This window comes from Coturnix japonica, chromosome 2, assembly GCF_001577835.2.
Source record: "Coturnix japonica isolate 7356 chromosome 2, Coturnix japonica 2.1, whole genome shotgun sequence".
NCBI lineage: Eukaryota > Metazoa > Chordata > Aves > Galliformes > Phasianidae > Coturnix > Coturnix japonica.
The window spans coordinates 132,249,246-132,269,744 of NC_029517.1; the positions used below are offsets into that span (position 1 = coordinate 132,249,246).

General features: G+C 36.3%; 1 non-coding gene across 1 annotated transcript; it reads left to right on the forward strand.

Annotated features, from left to right (window-relative positions):
• Positions 1-13,209: 13,209 nt before the first annotated feature.
• On the forward strand, positions 13,210-13,328 carry LOC116653056. The gene has a single exon (XR_004306464.1). It is a non-coding gene; the product is annotated as a 5S ribosomal RNA (ribosomal RNA).
• The last annotated feature ends 7,171 nt before the right edge of the window (positions 13,329-20,499 follow it).

Below are 20,499 nucleotides of genomic sequence, written 5' to 3' on the forward strand. Positions count from 1 at the left end.
TTAATATGGTAATTTCTCTTGAGCTGAGGAGTAATTGTTACCTTCTGTTGGTAGAAGTATCGGAAAGGGAATAGTCTATAGGGCACTTTTCCCACTTCCTTTAATGTCAACATGGTGCTTAATGTAAGTGCCTGTCTGAAAGCTATTGCTTCTATGAGACTTTAGTGCCAGCACAACTGGGAGAACAAGCTCTTGCACAGATATTTGTTATTACAGTGTGCTTTTAATTGCTTGAAAAACAATCAAAACTTCTGAGCTACACCAAATATAGAAAAGTTGAACCACAAATAAACCTAAAAACATCTCTTTGATCAATCATGGTCTTCTGAAATCAAGGAAAATTGAGACTGTAGGCTTTTCAAAAGTAGGACTGAATACTGGGATCCAAACTCTGATTAGAGCAGTATTTTACTGTACACTTGAAGAAACGTAACCTATTCTGGGGTTAATAGACTCTATAATGACTTCTGAAGCCTCCTGTCCAGACCAAGGGAATGTAATCCCATTTCTAATGGACCTCAGCATTGGAACATACTTGTCTTTTCTCATTATTTATATTGCAGTGTATCTAAAGCTCAGAAAAATTGCTTATTTATGATTTTACTTCCTTTCTATCCCATTGACTTCTTTTCTAGATTGTTAATCATATTCTTCAAGTACTCATATCATAATCCTCAGACTCTGAAATCAAAAGTACACTGAACTGTTAGGAAAACAAATCCAACACCTAAAATCAGAACTATTCCTTTGATTTACCTCTCACTTAAAGACTCTTTTCTTCTTTGTGAAACTGTGGCAGTAAGAACTCAGACACAAGAATGGAATTGGAAAAGTCAAAGAGGTATTGCTAAATCACTTTTCTTTATAAAAGATATCTTAATGAATCAGGATCCCTCCTAAGCAGTGGACTGGATAAACTAGTGATGGTTCATTCTGACCAAACTCTTCAAAGTGTTTTCCATTCTTCCACATCTTCCCTTCTTGGATTTCTTCTGCTAGAAATTTGTTTTTGTCTCTGTCAATCTCTTCATTTCTTTTCCTGACACTTTAATCTATTTCTGATCTGTTTTCTTCAGGGCTGCATATTGTTTCTGAGGACAGAAGAACTGAAGAGTTTTTTTCTTGCAAAACTGTAAAAATAAATGTGGTTACCATCTCTACTTACCAGATCCAGGTAGAATTCCGTCCATGCTATTTCTGAGGTTAGACATCAACATTTCATCAGCAGCTATAATATCTGCATATCTGCCAGTACCTACAGAGCAGTTTCATCCTTATGGCATGGCTTCAGTACAGTTAGATCCAGAATATAAACTTCTGCTGAGTGGTCATCTCTTTGACCTGGAGCTCGTTATTGAGAGCTTCAAAAAGATGCACTTGTGGATTCCAGCTGACAGCTGTAACATGTATTTCTTCTATCCCTGGTGGATTGTTAAGACCTTGTTATCTTCCAGCTCATGCAAACTGCCATTCTGTCACTGCTCTTTTATCGTCTCCAGGAGCAGAGAGGTTAAATCGCTGACAAAAGTACACAGCAGGTTTGGACATATCTGAAAGCATCTGTGTTTCCAGAAATCTTACAGCACTGCTTCTTTCTCTGTGATGCCTATTTCTTTCCTGGGATGCCCAATTTTAGCTTCAGAGATGGATTCTGCTGTATAAACAGTTGATCTGTGGGGACGCACTCATTTGTTAGCTAAAATGTCCTGGGGCTCCTAATAGAAGATAAAAATTCTTAAATACGTTTATTTGGCTGTTTGCCTACAATTCAAAGCATTTAATATCTAGTGCAATCTTAAATAATTCATTAGCACTTGATATGTCTAATACCTCTATCGAGAGTGCCAATAAATGAGGTTAAATGGGATTCCTGCTGATTTCTTGTACTTACATTGGTTTAAACTCTGTTAAATATGTGTTTTACCAGACATGAAAATAGCATTAGGGAGCAAATGCCTTTTAGTCAGTGAAATGAGTAAGAGGCATTTTCCTCTCTATGTAACATAAATACAGTCTTTCCTCTTTAACCTTATATGTTTCTTTGAATTACATCTGGTGAATATGGATGAGACAGTGATCCTTAAGGACCAAGCTATGAGCATCAACTCAATGGCTTCAAAATATATCTTAAAAGCCAGCTGTCAGGGGTATATGGCTATGCTCTCATGTTTGCTAGTGTGCTACTTAGCAAAAAAAATAAAATAAATATCTGAAATTATAAGAAAAACTTAAAATACATACATTTTTAAATAAATATAAATGAATACTTGTGTATCTTCAGTTCAACAGCATCTGTCCTCCTGTGTAGTTAGGATAAATTTAAATGAATATCCAAACATTGGTTGTATATCTTGCAAATATTGCAGTCTGAACTCTGTAGCTGCCCAGAAGGAACATAAAACATCTGCAGATGTTGAGGATGTGAAATGTTTCCTATCTCTTAACCTTGCCTCTCCTCAATATCTTTAGGGCTTTCCTAATATGCAAAAAGATTCCCGCACAGAAAATCTATTAGCCCAGCATCCTGATTTTCCACATGTTACTTGTAATAAAATATGACCTTATAAGGAAATACAAGACTTATTATTAGGAGGGTTCATTAGGAAGACCAAGAAGCACAGTATCAGAAGTACATGGATCAGAGAATAATGTAGGCAGGAAAAGGCCATGGTATCCTTCATTCCAGAGTGTGACCATGATTCCGATGTTAATTCCTGAAATTCTTAGCTTAGTTGCTCTTGAAATTTGGAAGTTTGACTTAGTAAAGTAAGAATCAAATGAAATGTACTCTTGCTGTGTCCTTATGTTCCATCTTTTATGGTTGATGTGGCTACTAACAAATATGCAGAAAACCTACAATTGCTAAGTTATATCAATCTCATACCAAAGAGGACTTAACATACAAGAATCTCATGTTGTCTGAGATGCATTAGTGTATCAGCAACTTCTGCGCAGGGTCACATCCAATAACACGGGGTTTGAAACAGACATGAGCACTAAGCAGGATATAAAATCCAAACAGGATTCGGACCTAAAGTTAGATATCTTACTATGGACCAAACACTGCCCATTGAACAATACTGTAGCTTATTGCTTTCCTTATTGGCAGGTTTGGTCAGAAGACTCCAAGTTACAGAAATATGACTGTAAGGAACTTGAAAGAGGTTGTTCTTAGAAGTCAAAATTAATTCAGCTTGTAGAATCACTGCTTTTACAGATAAGATGTCATAGTCTTGCTATGTGGTTTCAGCATACTCTCATTGAATTACAAACAAGTTGGTATGTACATTCATCGAAGATAATGAGATTTGTAATATAAGGTTCTTTAGAAATATGATATCTTCATAATATTTTTCTGAATAAAGTATATCAAAATGTTTCTATATATAATTTTTATTGAGATTTCTTGTCCATTACCTATGAATTACAGAGGAAAGTAATTGAATTTTGACAATTTCAAAATCAAGGTTGAATGTATTGTGCTTCTAAAGAATAAGAACCATTATGTCAAAATTCTTGTCAAGTTATTTGAAGTGAAGTAATTCACAGTGTGAAGAAAACATGTCGTAAATGTGGAAAAATTATTTTTTTCTCTAAAGCGAATGTAGTCTTAAATAGAAAAATAAAAAAGTGGGATGTGCTGTTACTACTTAATGCCTCATAGCATTCTTGAAGAAAAATCTCATAGCAGTTTTATAGTAATACAGGAAAAATAATTCCAGTTCTCTGAGTCCTAAATGAAATCTATGGCCAAAAATGAGTTCATGGAGAAGACAAGAACTGACTTACTGCTGTATTTCAAAACTGAACAAAGTGAAGATGTGTTCTTTATTTTAACACAAAATTTTTGAAGAATAACTTCTTTTGAAAATAAATGTTTTCCTTGATTTGGTTTCTTCCCAGTCTCAATCAGAATGTTTGGTGGGCGTTTCTTCTGTTTTTTGATTTGGTGATGTTGCCTTTGAAATACATAAGGTAGGTACTGCTAAAGAGTAATTCTAGTTGATCCTGCTATAGACTAGAGGTTCTCTGAAGGAGTCTTTCAGATGGATTTTCTGAGTATCAAAATATCTTCCTATCGGAAGCATTACTAGAAGTGAAAATATTTTGCAAAAACTATTTACAATATCCAAATCCAACTAGGTAAGTGATTTATTTATTCATTCATTTATTGAGTTATTTTTCACAGTCTTTTCCATCTCTCTACCTCAACTAATGTTCCATTAAATAGAACCTGAATGCAGTACATCCAGTGTCAGCTTCTAAATACAAGAGTTGGATAAAATAAATAATATCACTCCCAATCTACTGATAATAAAGCAGAGGTGAAGAGAGGATGAGTCATTTACACAAAAAACCTAAGATGATACTGAATTTAGATTTCTTAAATTTTCAGTCACTTTTCCAGTGTTCAAAAGATAAACAAAAATTAATAAAACCTCCACTTTCAAGAATTCACTTTTTTTAAACTTGTTTAATACGGAGACTAATGAAATTATTTTTATTTTTTTTTAAGTACTAGTAAGACTATGATTTAAATCTCCATATTATAATATTTTTTACTGTTTTAAACATCATTTCATAAGAAGAGTTTTAAAAGATCATTTCTCTGACTAGCATCTAACCACGCAGCATTTTGATGCCTCATAAGAAATAATTTTACTCAAAAACCATGTGCTTGCCAGTAGCATTTAAATTAGGTGTAAACCAGTGTTTACGATCCTTTCCAAATAAAGGGAAATCTTCAGTTCTCTTGCTGTGCTTTTGCTGGAATAGTCAGGCAAACTCATCCCCCTTGAAAAAGCAATTTTTTAGCAAAATGCTGATCCTAATGCTATATTTGCAGAAGCTCAACTGTTTATCTTCTTCTCCCACAGACACCATACGGGGCATATGCAGGACGCATTGAGTCGCTAGAATTAGCAGAGCCATTTGTGAACTGCATATAAATGTATCATTTGCACATAATTCTGTGCGATAATAGCCAATTTAGAGAAGGTGATAGCACCATCACTTTTTTTTTTTTTTTTCCAAGTTGATGTTTATGGAAATGATTACTTTATCCAGCACTCGTATTTCTCAGAGGAGAAGCAAAATCAGAACCAGATCATCTTATGGCATATCAGAAATAAATCTTCAAAACTTCATATAGATAGAAGTTATGGGAAGTTCTGTTTTAGAGAAAAAGAGGGAATATTTAGCTAATTCCCACTCTAGATTGAAATCATGTCCCAGTGCTATACCTTCTCCCTTTTGAAAACCTTCAGGGATGGTGATTACACCACTTCCCATTGAAACAGGATGCCCAGAGAAGCGGTGGGGTCACAATCCCTGGAGTTATCAAGAAGGTGGTAGATGTGATCATGGTTTAGTGGGCATGGTAGTAGTGTGTTGATGGTTGGACCAGATGATCATAGAGGTCTTTTCCAACCTGTATGATTCTATGAAACCATGCTTAAGCACTTCCTTAACCCTAGAAATGTGGATGTGTGTGATAGCCAGATATTATCATCTGCACTCTTGCTTAATTTCATATGCAGTGATGAGGCTTGGTGCTCTCTAAAACGTGATCACATCATTTCATGGAGGATGGAGTCAACAGGTTGCCCAGAGAGATGATAAGAGTCCTGTTCCTGGAGAAATTCACAATTATGCTGGTTGGGGCTCTGAGAAAACTGATCTAGCAGTAGATCTCCATGTTCTATGCAGGGGATCAAACTAGATGACCTTTAAAGGTCCTTTACAACTCAAATCATTCTATAGCTCTATGATTTTACATGGGACAAGAACCTGGCCCAAGGAGATCAGATGCATGTGGTGCAGGGAAATGAATAGGATAAAATCTTTACATGCCAGCTCAAAGTGCATCTATTACTGAATTTTAGAAAGAATTGAGCAGTCCTACAGGCAGCTTCTTACATTTCCTACATTTTGCTTCTTGCTTAGTCCAAAACTGATCTGCAAACTTTTCTTCAACAAGTCATCAGAGGAAATAAATAGATGGTTTCAGAATTTTTATGGTGCTCTGGATCTGCTTGTTGAAATTCAACTGGACCTTTTTTTAGAAACAAAATTGACAGTACTCCTGTACTGGCATTTCTCAGATCAAAATGAAAATATGTCATCTGCACTGCCTTTCTCTCTTCATCCTACCACTGGTGTTACAGAATGTTATTCAAGATAATATATTTCAGACCCTGGATCATGACCAAAGGTTTCAAAAGGCGTCAGATGCTGTAGTCAACAGCAACTCAGTTTCTCCAGGGACCAGAAGAGAGAAGAAAAAGAAGGCTGTGACTAATATCTGCAAAATTGTATTTTGCTTTGACTTTCTGGCAGCAGCTCAGTTCCTTGTGGGAGTGAATGAGTGTTAATACTTACAGAAAGCAATTATATTTGATTCCTTTCCTGAGTTTTGAATAAACTCAGTTGCTGCTGAGAATAATGCCACACAGACACAGATGAACCAGAAGAGGTTTGCATTTCCAAAATTGTGAGATATACTGGTGTAGTGTTAATCACAGTCATTTACTAGCAAGAAGCAGTCATGTGAATGCAATCACTTTATGGTTACTAAAGACATTTTCTTTTGCCCAGAGTGCTAAGATATCATTTGTTTTATTTTATTTTTCAGCAGAAATATCTGTTGCAGCTGCCATTGAGACTTATAACTAACAACAGAAGAAGACAGATATTTTTTAATAATTTGGTGCTTCTGTTTATGAATGTAAGCTCAGAATGCTGATACGTTTGCTCTGCTTGGATGGTGTAGCACCTTGAGAAGATGAGCCACTGCTCACATAAGACTTGCCTTCATCTTAACTGAAGAGTGCATAGAGTCTAACTTTCCACCAGATGTGTGGAGTAGAGTTAGGGCTGCAAGATAAGCATCCTCTAAAATAAGACTTCTTTCAGCTCTGTTTCACCCATCTGTTACTGATCAAGAAATGCTACTCTGAGGGCAAATTATGTCCTTATGGGATGTTTTATCATGGATCTTCACCAGGCAACTGTTAATCTTAAATCATGCTTTTATCAAGTGTTTATTCTTTTATTCCCCCCAGACTTAGTGATATCAGTATCATGCCTGTCATGAATGATGACAAACAACATCTTCTCCATTGCTGTGGAAAATAAAGATGCCTGAGAGGCAGTGACTTAATAGGAATTCAAAGAGGTAAAACTTGATCTAGGAATAAAAGTGAGAATGTCCAGCAAAAAGACATTATGTTGCCATGCTCATTTAGGAATCTCTGTGGCAAATAAATATGATACTAACATGGCCTAGCAGCTGCAAAAGGCTGAATTATTTATAAAATTAACAGTTCACAGACAGAAAATACCCATCAGCTACACATGAAAACTCACCAAATGTGTTCTTCAGTGTGTGCCAAAGTATAATAAAATGTTTGCCTTCCTGCAAACTCTTGTGGTCGATTTTGGAAACCATCTACACAGCACTGGGGAGACTGCATCTGGAGTACTGGATCCAGTTCTGAACTCACCATTACAAGAGAGACATGCACCTGCTAAAAAGATCCCAATGCAGAGCTACCAAAATGATGAAGGAAATGGAGCACTAATCCTATGAAGAAAGACTGAAAGACTGTTCAGACTGAAGAAGGGGCTTGGAAGGATATTGTTGAAGTTCATAAATACCTGATGAGACGGTGCAAAGGCGTTTGAGTTTGGTTTATTTCAGTGGTGCCAAGTGCATGGCCAAGAGCTGATAGGCACAAATTGGAACACAGGATGTTCTGTTTGTGTATCAAGAAACACTTCCTTATCATGTGGGTTACAAAGCACTGGCACAGGTTGCTCAGAGAGGTTGTGAAGTCTCCCTTCAAAAGATCTTAAAAAAAAAATGTTACATCTCTGGAACTTTTACATCTCAGCCGCATGAAGTCGTCACTACCGCCTGAGTGTCAATAAATTAGAACTGAAAGATTGATTAGTTCCAGTCCTGACCAGGATGTTCATTTCCATTATAATCAATTAACTTTCTACAAAGACTGTCAGTAGAAGATCATGAAGCTTGAGCTGCCTTTCAGTGAGTTCCCACAACTGATCTACATGATTAGTCACTCTTCACACCACCACTTTCTCTGGGAAGTAAAGCACATATCGAGGGCACCATTCTTCATAGGAGAGTTCTGTCATATTCATCAAACAAGAGTGTGATTCAGGAGGTTTATTTTCTTTACTAGATGTTTCTAGTACACCACATGAGTTAAAAGGAAAGGAAATGCATTCAGTTGTACATTGCCCCACCAGTTAAAGAAAAAAAGAGACATAAAAGGAAAGAAAGAATTGAATAGACACATCTTTCAGATTAAAAAAGTTAAAGGACTGTAGAATCAAATAATTAATATAACAATAATAAACCAACAGGAATGGATATTAATCTAAATGGGAACTTGTTACCAAATATCAACAATTACAGAAGTAGAAATTAATTTTAGATGGGTGATAATGAGAAACACGCAAAGGATGACAGTGAAACTGGCAGGAATATAGGAGTTATGAACAGACTATTAGTTATATCTTTACTTTTTATTTTTTTTATTTTTTTCCTCACATGTTTTGGAAAGAAGACTTGGAAGATCATGAGCATATGTTTGCATGTGTCTCCCAATAACTTTTTTTTTATGTATTAGCCAATTTCAACAAACAAACAAATAAGTAAATAAAGACACTTTGAATAATTTAAAATCTGTAACTAAAATATCACAAAAATAGATATCTATGAGAAGAGTAAATTTAAAAGTGCCCCACAAGGGAGAAGAATGACAATGTAAGTACACATTTCCTAAGACACCCAAAAATTCATGTAAGATTACAGAATAATTTTAAAGATTAAAATAATCATGTATATGAAACAAAATGAAAGATAAACTTGGGCTGATAAACACATGATCCTCATGTTTGCTAAAAACTAGTCTTAGAACATTGATTTTCTGGAAAGCCAGAATGAGTCAGATCTGATACCTGTCTGACAGCAGCCTTCATTAGCTCCAGTGTTTACAGAATAATTTCTGTCCCTAATTTATTCTTATCAGCAAGACTTCAGAGAAGTCTCTTCCTGCTTCTTTTTGTCAAAGACCACCTCACTCTTCCTGAACTTCTCTCTTCCTCTGAGCTTTCTTGTTTAATCAAAGCCAACTTTTCTACCTGACATTTTCAGCGTGCTGTTATTTTTCACAGGGATGAGCCATAATTCCCAGTCTCAAAGGGTTTTCTTCTGCATCTCCACTTCCATTTAAATCCTCACAAAGGAAATTAAGCCTGGGAAATGAATAAAAGCAAAAGGATAAATAAATAAATAAATAAATGACACTCAGAAATCCTTGCTTGAAATTCAGTATTCAACAGCTGGAAGATGGATGGCATTCTAGATCACATCCATTACATTTACATTATGATGACAACATATGAAGCTCTCTCAGGTCTGGGCTGAAGTTCATATGTTAATCAAATGCTGTCTTTATTATTTCTCTGGCATCTTTCATTTAAATTATTGCAGACTAAGCGTAGTCCTCTAAGTTATTCTTGAATTGTACTCTTTTCAAGTACAATTGCTACCTAGTCCTGAAATCTCTGTGCATTTCAAGTAATGTGTGTGATTTTAAAGCACAACAGAGAACAGATAAAAGTAATTATAAGAAAAAGGCTGTGACAGATAATGACATCTCATGTGTCTGACAATGGCCATTATTCTTAATCCCTTTGTAATTTCATCCTCACAGAATAATACAAAAATGATGGTATATAATAATATAAATATAATAATACTGAAATAATGGGAAGTCCTTTTACTAGAAGGGAACCAGGGTACAGATGATGCAGCTTTCATGAGAGAAGAAGAAATACATCTGAGAATGAATCTAACTCTTGTGATGTATTACATTTCCTTCAAAAACTGGGGCAACATTCCCCCAAAGTCTAATCAAGGATTCAAGAAAAGCCCTAAATCAAATAGCACAATCACATTTGCTTACTTCATTGAACAACTACCAGTTTTTAAGCAAACACTAATGGATTCATGTTTGCTGCATCTATAAAGATTCATGTGGGTTCAGATCATTTTTCTGCAGAATCTATACCTAACCAGTCACCCTCCAGCCATGCACAGAGCCATGCAACAAGGCTATTTTGAGCTTCATGAGATTTCAGCCATCTATAGAGCCTACCAAAGTCACCTGTGAAGATCTTTGGCCTTCCTAATTCCATCATGGCATTGTCAAATGATGCTGGGGTTGGAAGGGAAGGGAAGGGAAGGGAAGGGAAGGGAAGGGAAGGGAAGGGAAGGAAGGGAGACGGCGAAGGGAAAGGGAATGGGGAGGGGAGGGGGGCTGGGAGGAGAAGGGAAGGGAAAGGAAGAGAAGGGATGACAGGGAAAGGGAAGGGAAGGGAAGGGAAGGGAAGGGAAGGGGAGTTGGAAGGGATCAGCCAAGATCTAGCCCAATTACCTGACCACTTCATGGCTGAATAGGAGTTAAATTTATTATTGAGATCATTATCCAAATGCCTCTTGAACATAGACAGGCATGTGGAACAGCAGTTTCTCTAGGAAGCCTGTTCCAGTGTTTGACCACCCTCATGGTAAAGAAATTTTTCCTAATGTCCAGTCTGAACCTCCCCTGGTGCAGCTTTGTGCCATTCTCTCACATCTTGTCATTGGTTACCAGAGAGAAGAGACAAGTGCCTCCTTCTCTTCCCCTCCTCGGGAAGTTGCAGAGAGCAATGAGGTCAGCTGAAACTGTATACTGTATTTCAATATGTGTCTTAACCTTGTCTTTCCCTGTTGAACTACGTTGATCTCTGATCATTCTCTTTCATTTTCTTACCCTTGAGGGTATCCCTGTTCTTTAATGAGGTTGTCCTTGACATTGACTATGGTTTCTGGGCAATGATTCAGGGCAGCATTCCATGGCATCATATCTACCAGCACTCTAAGTAAGTTTGATGTACTTAGTTGCAGTCTTAACTCTTTTACCTCAGCTCATCATTTTTTTCACAATCATTAACCATATTACCTCATGGTCGCTACATTCAAAATTGACTTGGATTATTGGTTTCTTGACAGTTCTTTGTTTATAAAATATAGATCAAGTAAATCCACAACACATATCCACAGAATCACAACATTACAGAATATTTGTATTTGGAAGGGACATTTTGTCATACTCTTCTACTCAAACTGTGCCACCTAGAGCAGGGTGGCAAGAACCATGCCCAGATGCATTTTTATTAAGTCCAAAGCATCCATCACTTGTATAACAAAGTTGACCCTGACATCTTCTAGAAATCCACTTGATTGCTTACTTCCCACTGTGTTCCCTTTCCAGCAGATGGTGTTTAGATAAAATCTACATGCTATGACCAAAATTTGTGTTTAGGAGATTTCCAGAACTTGAACTATGCTAGTACTGTCCCAGCATCAAAATATTTTCAAGTCTGATTTTCTTGAGCATGGTGTGATTTCTCTTTTGCTCAGCAACATGTAACTACTACCCTTTTTTAATAACACATGAGGACACAGTATATAAGCATCCTCTTAGATCTCCCAGACCATTCTCCATAAAAATACTGGTCAGGATATTTCCTTAGGGCTTATTGAAAATAAGCAGTAACTTTTCAGATTCATCTCTTAAAACAGCCTAATGGAAGTTTTTACTATCTGTCATCATCAAGAGTAGTCACTGAGCATTTCAGCTTCAATAGAGTGGAGAGTCATTTGTCATCGTTGCCTGCTATAAATACTTTATTCACTTATTTTCCAAATATCCCTGTATGTATTCATTTTTGTAGTCAGTTCTACCTTTTTTGTTCATAAACTATCCATTATTATTGTCCAAATTCATTTTGTTTTCTAACATATGTTAGAAGAATGGCTTGTATCTAACACACACACTTCTAATTAAATGCTCCTCCTCGTACTTTTGTTTCCCTTGTCATTTTTCTATGTTTTGTACTTTCTGAATTGCATTAATTATTCTGATGTAAGTCTTTCTTTCTTCTGTTTGTTTGTAGATGTATCTTCCTATATCTCTGTACAAATTTTCATCTTTTTTTATAGCCTACTTTCATCTTCCTGTCAGCAAAGGCTGATTAATAATGTGTGGCCTTTCTGAGACTGTCATTCCCTAAGCATCTAGTAAAATCCATTTATATACTTTTTCATGTTATCTGTGTATTACTATCTATATTTCTAAAGCAGATTGAATCAAAGTAGGCGATGATTACCTCTTTCTGTAAAATAGGTCATATGACAGGTCTAGCATAAATGCAGAGACACTGACCTCCAATAACACATTTTTTCTTTTCCTGTATATTGCAATAGGTTTGTGACAATGAGCTTTCATTCTGTGCCTTTTGGTGAAATATTTCTGAAATACTCCGGTTCATATCTCCACATGTAAATGTTCCTGAGACAAAACACAGAACTGAACTCCACTCTGCTTCCCAAGGGAATAAGTCACAAGTCCAAGGAAATAAGCCTCAATATTTAAGTGACTTTGTAGTTTGATTCCCCATGTTAGGAACTTCAGGTTTTCAGTAGAACAAGTCATACTTTCAGTTCAATATTACTTTTGCTTGTAACATAAAAGTCCATAAATGGAGGAAACAAAGGTTCTTCTTTCCTTCAGGTTTTGAGTTATTTGTTTTCATATGGCTAATAATATGGAAATGAAAAAAAAGTCAGCTTGTTTGCTTTTTTATTGTTCCAAAAGGAGACCCCAGTGTACTCCAGCCCTTACTTGAGCTCACATTGTATTTAATTGATGGAAAATATTAAAGAAATATAGTCAGGCATGCCATTTAACATAGTGTTTTAATTGTTGCAGTCACAATGGCTATTTTCATGTGTATATGACATGAACTAAAGAGTTAAAGAAATACCAAAAATAACCACAAACAACTCAGATCCTTTAGAAGCACCATAGCATCAACTATTCCATATGCTTTCTACTTTACTGTTTACTAGAGAAAACTATAATAATTTTTGGTAATTGTTTAAGGCCTCATTCTGTTGCTTCCTGAAGGTGCCATAGTCTCTTTTTGCCTTCATAAAGAGACCTTCAGGTTCTGGTGAAGTCCGTAACTGATGGGGATGCAACAGAGAGCCCACCAAACAGTGAAATCCCTTTTGAAAGCACAGAGACAGTAAGTTTAAAATATATGGGTTTTGTTTTCTTTATGTTAATTGCCTACGGCCATCCCACCCTGGTAATGCCCGATCTTGTCTGATCTCGGAAGCTAAGCAGGGTCGGGCCTGGTTAGTACTTGGATGGGAGACCTCCTGGGAATACCGGGTGCTGTAGGCTATTTTTATTTGCTTGCATCAGAAACAGCGTTAGTAGCAGGAACAGGGAGGTAATTGTCCCCGCGAACTCAGCACTGGTGAGGTTGCACCTTGAATACTGTGTTCAGTTTTGGGCCCCTCACTGCAATAAAGATATTTCCCATTTAAAATATTTCCCATTTAGCAACAAACAAACAAACAAACAAGCAAACAAAAAATTAAAAACTGCAAATAGCTTACAGTTTTCAATACAAAAATTCACTCAGCAATTTCATCTAAATTCAGCAGGAAGGTACAGCTCCTTCAGATGAAAGTCCTTTTAAGCCTATGTTTTTTTCAGGTCACCATTTTATTTAGGACTATTAAAGTGCCTTATTCCCTCCTGTGTTGAAGTGGTTCTTTATTGAATGTAACAACAGACATAACAACAATTTTCATTCTGTTGATTATTGGGAAATTATTTATTTGAACTGATAGGTCTTTTTGTCTTCTCAGTCTCTACTATGCTGCTGGGATCTTGTTCTCTGACCGGAATGAACTGTATCTAATATTCCAGTTTGCGATAGTTATAAAGATCTCATGAAATTTCTCCCCTGCTTTCCTCCAAACTTCTGCACTGGAATATCATTGAATCTATTACAATATTGGTTATCTTTACAAAATCTTTACCTACATGGAAATAAATTGATGGCCTCTTTGTTTCAATCACCTGGATTTAGGCAGTATGTGGAATTCATTACTGTTGGCACCATTGAAGAATAGTCAAATGATAGTCTGACATAGGTATGTGGGTTGGTTAGCAAGCTTTACAAGTATCTGGCTAGAAAATATCTATAAATCTCTAACAAAATAAAGAAATAATCCTTTCTGGTGAAGATTATTTGAACTACACATATTGACTAAGTGCTCTACCCAGCTGTAACCTTCTACAGAGGGAGGTCACTGGAAAGTGTTACATAAAAGAGAAATTTAGAACCAGGAGTTTTTCAATACTTCCTTTTTAAAGAAAGAAAGAAGAGATTGTATTTCATTTTCATAATAGTAAAAATCAGTGATTTAAAGGGTGTTCTATCTTCTTTTAAACATTGAATTTGTGATCTCAATCTATCCGGAGATGTTTAAGTAATGCAGTTATGGGGGAAAACAGATATTCTGGAAAAGCAACATTATCCTATGAATAACCAATAATCCAAAAGTTAATTATTGATCAAAACATTTTTCCTCAAAGAATTAATTTGAGAGGATCCGTGAGTTTGCTTTTGTTGTATACACTATACAGGAAAAAAAAAAAAATGTTGTTCAGAAGCACAGCAAACAGTGCATTGAAGCAGAACACCCTTCCCCCACCCAAACTTGCTTGCAGCTCATACTTACAGGGCTAAAAAAAATTACAATATTGATTACATTCTGTTATTCTGCTTTAGTGATTAAATACATCAGCCACACCATCAAAGCATTAAGTACTGATTAATCATTCTCTGGAGGAACATACGTAGAATTTATTTAAAGTGTAGGTGGAAAGATTGGTTCTGGATTTATTCTTAGCTCAGCTAGAAGTTGTCCTTTTACTTTCCTTGGGCTTGTTACTTTTTCCTTAATTTCTCCTAATTTCTTACATCTCTTACACTCAACAGCAGGCAAGTCATCCTGGGCTCAGAATGTGTAATTTGGGACCTATGGTTGTGTTAAAGACTGAGATACTGTGCAAATGTAATGTTCCACCTTGTTCAGTACCAGTACCCACTGAGCTGCTCACTCCTTCTCCTTTCTCAGTGGCTCAGGGGAAAAAATAGAATGAGAAGGTCTTTGAGTAAAGGCATGGAGACCACATAACAGCTGTCATGGGGAATCTGATCAGATGAATAATATGGAATATGGAAGAATATGGAAAGGATGTGGAAATCAATGAGCTGGATCTAATGTCTGAATTTAATTTACAATTGACATCCCTGGTCTAGAGGTGTTTTAAGCCTTTGTGAAGAGTTCATCTCTCCCTGGGAAGCAAAGAGCGCTTCCTGCTTCCCCTGACTTTTAACATGTCAGACCCTGATTCTACATGTATGTTTCCTTATAAACTATACAGAACTTCATCAAAGGAGTAACCTCTTACCCCTCTGGAGAAATGTATTTTGTTTCAGAGCTGGTCAATGCAGAATCATATTGCAGAATCATTTGAGTTGGAATGGGTTATTTAAGGCCATCTAGTCCAACTCCCCTGCAATGAATAGAGACATTTACAGCTAAATCAGGTTGCTCATGTACTATTACCATTATTTTCCCTGCAGCTTATGCTTTAAAACCCTGATGTGTTTTGGTCTGAAAACCAAAAAGCAGAAAGAAACAGTTTTCATCTAAAATGACAATACTGAAAAAGAGAGGAGCAGACAATATAGGTTCATAGACATATTGAAAAGAAGAGTGCGCGGAAAAAGCGTGTACTTTCTCTTCTCCTCTTCTCCTTTCTTCTCTTCTCTTCTCTTCTCTTCTCTTCTCTTTCTCTTCTCTTCTCTTCTCCTTCTCTTCTCTTCTTCTCTTCTCTTTCTCTTCTCTTCTCTTCTCTTCTTTCTTCTCTCTCTTCTCTTCTCTCTCTTCTCTTTCTCTTCTCTTCTCTTCTCTTCTCATTCTCTTCTCTTCTTCTCCTCTTCTCTCCTCTCCTCTCCTCTCCCTCTCCCTCTCCGCCCCCTCCCCTCCCCTCCCTTCCTCTTCTTCTTCTCGAACATCCAACCCAGTGTCATTAATGCAAATTTAGGCTTAATATCTGATTGAAGTTCAGTCAACTGTAGTCATAAGAAACTTGAAGCTTAGGCTTTTCGAAAAGAAATGTTGTGAAAATCGTGTAACACAGAAGGAGAAAATCATGCTGATCCATGTAGAAGTCACACGGAAAAATAAAATGTTGCATTAGAATTTTTTTTAATGTATCTCAATTGCTTTAAACACGATTTTTTAAGACACACTTGCAATAGAACTCAAGAATAAAACAGAAATGTGACTTTTCACACAGTAGGATTAAGCCAAAACAAGAAAGAAGTGTTTGTCTCCATCTAGACACATATAGAAGAACAAACAGCCACAGTTTATACTGCTGCCTCTGAGCAAAGTCTTTGCCTGAGGGGGATCATCTTCAGTTTGGATGAATTGAGCACAATCTAAGCCATAAAAGATGAAGAAGTAAGCCAGGAGGACGTTTCAAACAGATAGTACAGATGAGTGAGATTGTAACAAATCCAGAGTCACTAAGGACTTCTCATTTGTCATTATTACACACAGTCTAGCATTTTCACAGTGATGCATGCAAAACTCTGTCTGAGAGAGTGCGTATTTTATTCTTCCTTGCTATTTGGATAAATCGATATATAAATTAGATATAGATATAGGTGTAAGTGTAACTATAAGTTTGGTATAGATGTAGGTACAGGTATTGGTATAGCTATATATTTATAGGCACAGATGTAGGAAAATGTATAGATACAGGTATAGGCATAGTATAGATATGGGTACAGGTATAGGCGCAGGTACAGGTAAATATAGGTATAAATAAATGACTCATGCGTGATTCTAGACTTGCTATTTGAAAGGTATTAACAGCACATGACTAAATTTGAAAGGCTTTGTTTAAACTTAGAAGATTTACTTTTCATTATTTTCTCCTTATAGTGTGTGTATAATATGAAGAGAACTTCCATATCACAAAACAGCTGCACCTCTCCAGTGTATTCTGCAGAAAGTAGTAGAGTGAACACATACATATAGAATATCTGTGTTCACGGGTGGATATATTGAACAGTTCATGGTTGTACACAGCTGAGTTACACACCAGAATCTGTAGGATTCCCAATACCATTATCATGTAGGAGAAAATGATATATATTTTTTCTCTCTTTAGCCTTTAAATCAGTCATGTCCACAGGTAGAAACTGTCAGACCTTAAACAGGTTTCAAGTAAACTGAGAGGAAATAAATAATTTTTAGCATCTGATAAGAAAGAATTTTATCACTCTCTATTTAAATGGGGCCATAATAAAAATTCAAACAATGTCCCTTTGAACAGCAGATGGTTTTACCATGAAGGATGTCATTAAACTAAATGGCTATTTCTGCAAACAAATAGACATTAATTAAGTTTTTATGACAATGTGCCTCCCTAGGAAAACGTATTACATGTGCCAGATATGTTAAAAAACCTTTTTACTCTCAATTAGTCCTTTGTTAAATGTTAATCTTGTTTTTTTAAGGATATAGCTAAATCTGAAAAATATTCTCCTGAATGTAGATAATTTCTTCATTAGCCTCTGGAGAAAATTATCCTCTCCCTGGGGATAAGTAATCCATATTCATCCTGTTCTTCTGTAACTAGGTTGTGTTTGCAAATACAGTTGCATTAATAAGACTCCCACTTTCTCAGAGCCTTAGATAAGTTTAAATTTAGCATTTTGGTAGTGCTCTTATGATGAATGTATCTATTGCCACAGTCACTCCAGGACTAATTTTTCTGCTTTATCTGCATGCAGTTATTTGGGAAAAATACGTTCACTGTGGCCTATGAAAGTTTAATGCATAATGACTGCTATTCCCTTTCCAGTTTAGGTAAATACCTGTGCAAATATGTTAAAAACACAGCTAGTAATTTCTGTGATGTTTTCCTTTAGGCACACAATAATAATTGCATATGTAAATTAGAACTGTCTTTATGTGTATATGTGACATGCACCTGCACAAGTTCTCAGTGTATGGAATAAAGCTGTATTTGCTGGAGTGTTTTGGTCTATTGGGTTACCCACTGATCGCTATATTGCTGCTTTTTCCCTTTTTAGTTCGAATACATGCAACTTTTTTTGCATTTTATGGTAAAGCACCACATCCTAAATCCTAAATGTATTCAGATCCTTCTTTAAGTTTAAATGAGTCTTTTTTAGAGATACAACATATAAATCCACAACTTATCCTTACTTATCTGCTATCTTAAACAGTTATTGTATCGAAATCGCAGTGCACTATATTGTCAAGCATCTGCAGCACAAAACTCTGATTATCCCCTTCCCTCACTGTTTTTAACAAAACAGATCTAGCTGACAAGGTAGAGAGCCAGGTACCCCTTTATTCCCAGAACACTACTGAAGTTTTTAAATGGAGATCTGGAATTTTCTTTGTAGCATCTGTAAAATGTCTGTTCAGAAGGCCATAATGATCTTGAGGAATTTAGTTGAAGAATTAAGTAGGAACCATTGCTGGCTTTTACATATTCAGTATTTTCACGAGGTATGCAAAAGATGGTATGGGAGGAGTACTTCAGGCAGTACAAAGTAAGACATAATTAAAAGATTTAAAAGAACTACATTAATATTCAGAATGATCTTGAGGAAATTAACAAGTGGAGCTTAGATTGATAGAGTGAGTCTCAATGCAAAATACAAAGCCATTCATCTATAGGAAATATAATCCAGAATATAGTCCTAGCCTTGAGGAAAACTGGAAAAGAAAAGCAAGATCAGGGAAAGAGCTGGCCTATGATGGAGGTTCATGTTAGATATTAGAATATATTTCTTCTCAGGAAAAAGAAAGAGTGGCTATGCACTGAAACAGGATTCCCACATTGAAAGTGAAGTCATTGTCCCTGGAGGTTATTGAGAAATTTGTAGATGTGACACTGATGGACCTTTACAGGCCATCTAGTCCAGCTCCCCTGCAATGAACAGGGACACATACAGCTAGATCAGGTTGCTCAGAGACTTATCCAACCTGACCTTGAGTATCTGCAGGGTTGAGGCATCCACCACCCCTCTGGACTGCCTTTTCCAGTGCCTCACTATCACCTTTATTGTAACAAACTTCTTTTTTTAAATCCAGTCTAAATCTCCCCTTTCACTTTGAAACCATTTCCTCTTGTCCTACCAGAGTAGACCCTGCTAATCATAGAATCATAGAATTGCTCAGGTTGGAGAAGACCTTAAAGATCATCAAGTCCAACCACAACATAAACATACTACCCTAACAAACACCCTCCACTAAATCATGCCCCTAGGCTAAGTCTGTTCCTCTCCCTTCTTAATGCCCCTCTTTAGTTACTGAAAATACATCAGTTCACACCAAGTACTCTGACCATGCCTCTGACCAGTTTATTATGCTCTCTATAATCTGTAACATTCAAAAGTTTTCCTTCTATGAAAGTAATATAATTAAAATCTGTCCTGCACATTTTGTTCTTCCACCCACTCAGTATCCAGAGTGAGATCTGGGAGCAGGATGGCCCATATGCTTTTGTGAGATTTTTTCCCCCCAGAGTGCCTGTTTCTATATATTTCTGTTAAAGAAGACAAGTTGTTTGTATATGTGTTACATATAGAGTAGATTTGCCTTAACCCATTATATATCAAGCTATATGTCTCACAACAAAGTTCCCATCCTGCTGTCGTCATCGCTTTGCATTTCAAACTCTCTCCTAATATCCATAGCAACAACATTGTCTTGTTGATCCTACAGTTTTGCAAGTTTTGGAGCCTGAAAGGGTTCTTAAAGCATCTCTTCTGGATTCCTGGAGAATACAAGCCTAGTAAGTTTGTCCTGCTTTTTATGTGAGAACTCCAGAATGTGTGTCTGTGAAGCATGACTTCCAGAAAACATACATGTAAAGCTTATGATGATAGAGTACTTGTATAATTAGCTTCTTCTATTTAAGAATTTATACGGTGTTTCTGGTTTTCTTTTACATCTTTCTCCCCTACATTAATGATCCCTTTAGTACACAGAATTTCTCCTTATGGAGATGTTTAGATCATGATAGAGTCACCTCTTGATTTTTCCCTTGTAAGATAAGCATCTTGAATTCTCTATGCATGATTAAATAAATCTTGTAGTGCATACACACACAGACAACTGAAAACCACAGTCTTCCTCAAGCATCCAGAAAAATAATGTGGATACTCAAAAGTGAGTACTTATTAGAAAACAGAATAATCATAGAATCATTACATTTGGAAAAGATCATTAAGATCACCTAGTATAACCACCAACCTATCACCACCATGCCCACTAAACCATGTTTCTACATAGCAGTAACTAGTTGGACTCTAAACACAGAAGATCAACTAATATAGAAAGGGTAGTTATTTAAGACAGCTGAGAGGACAGATGTGAAATAAGGGTGAAACTTTCTGATATAGATTTCTAATTGTTAAAGAGAGAGTGAACAGTTT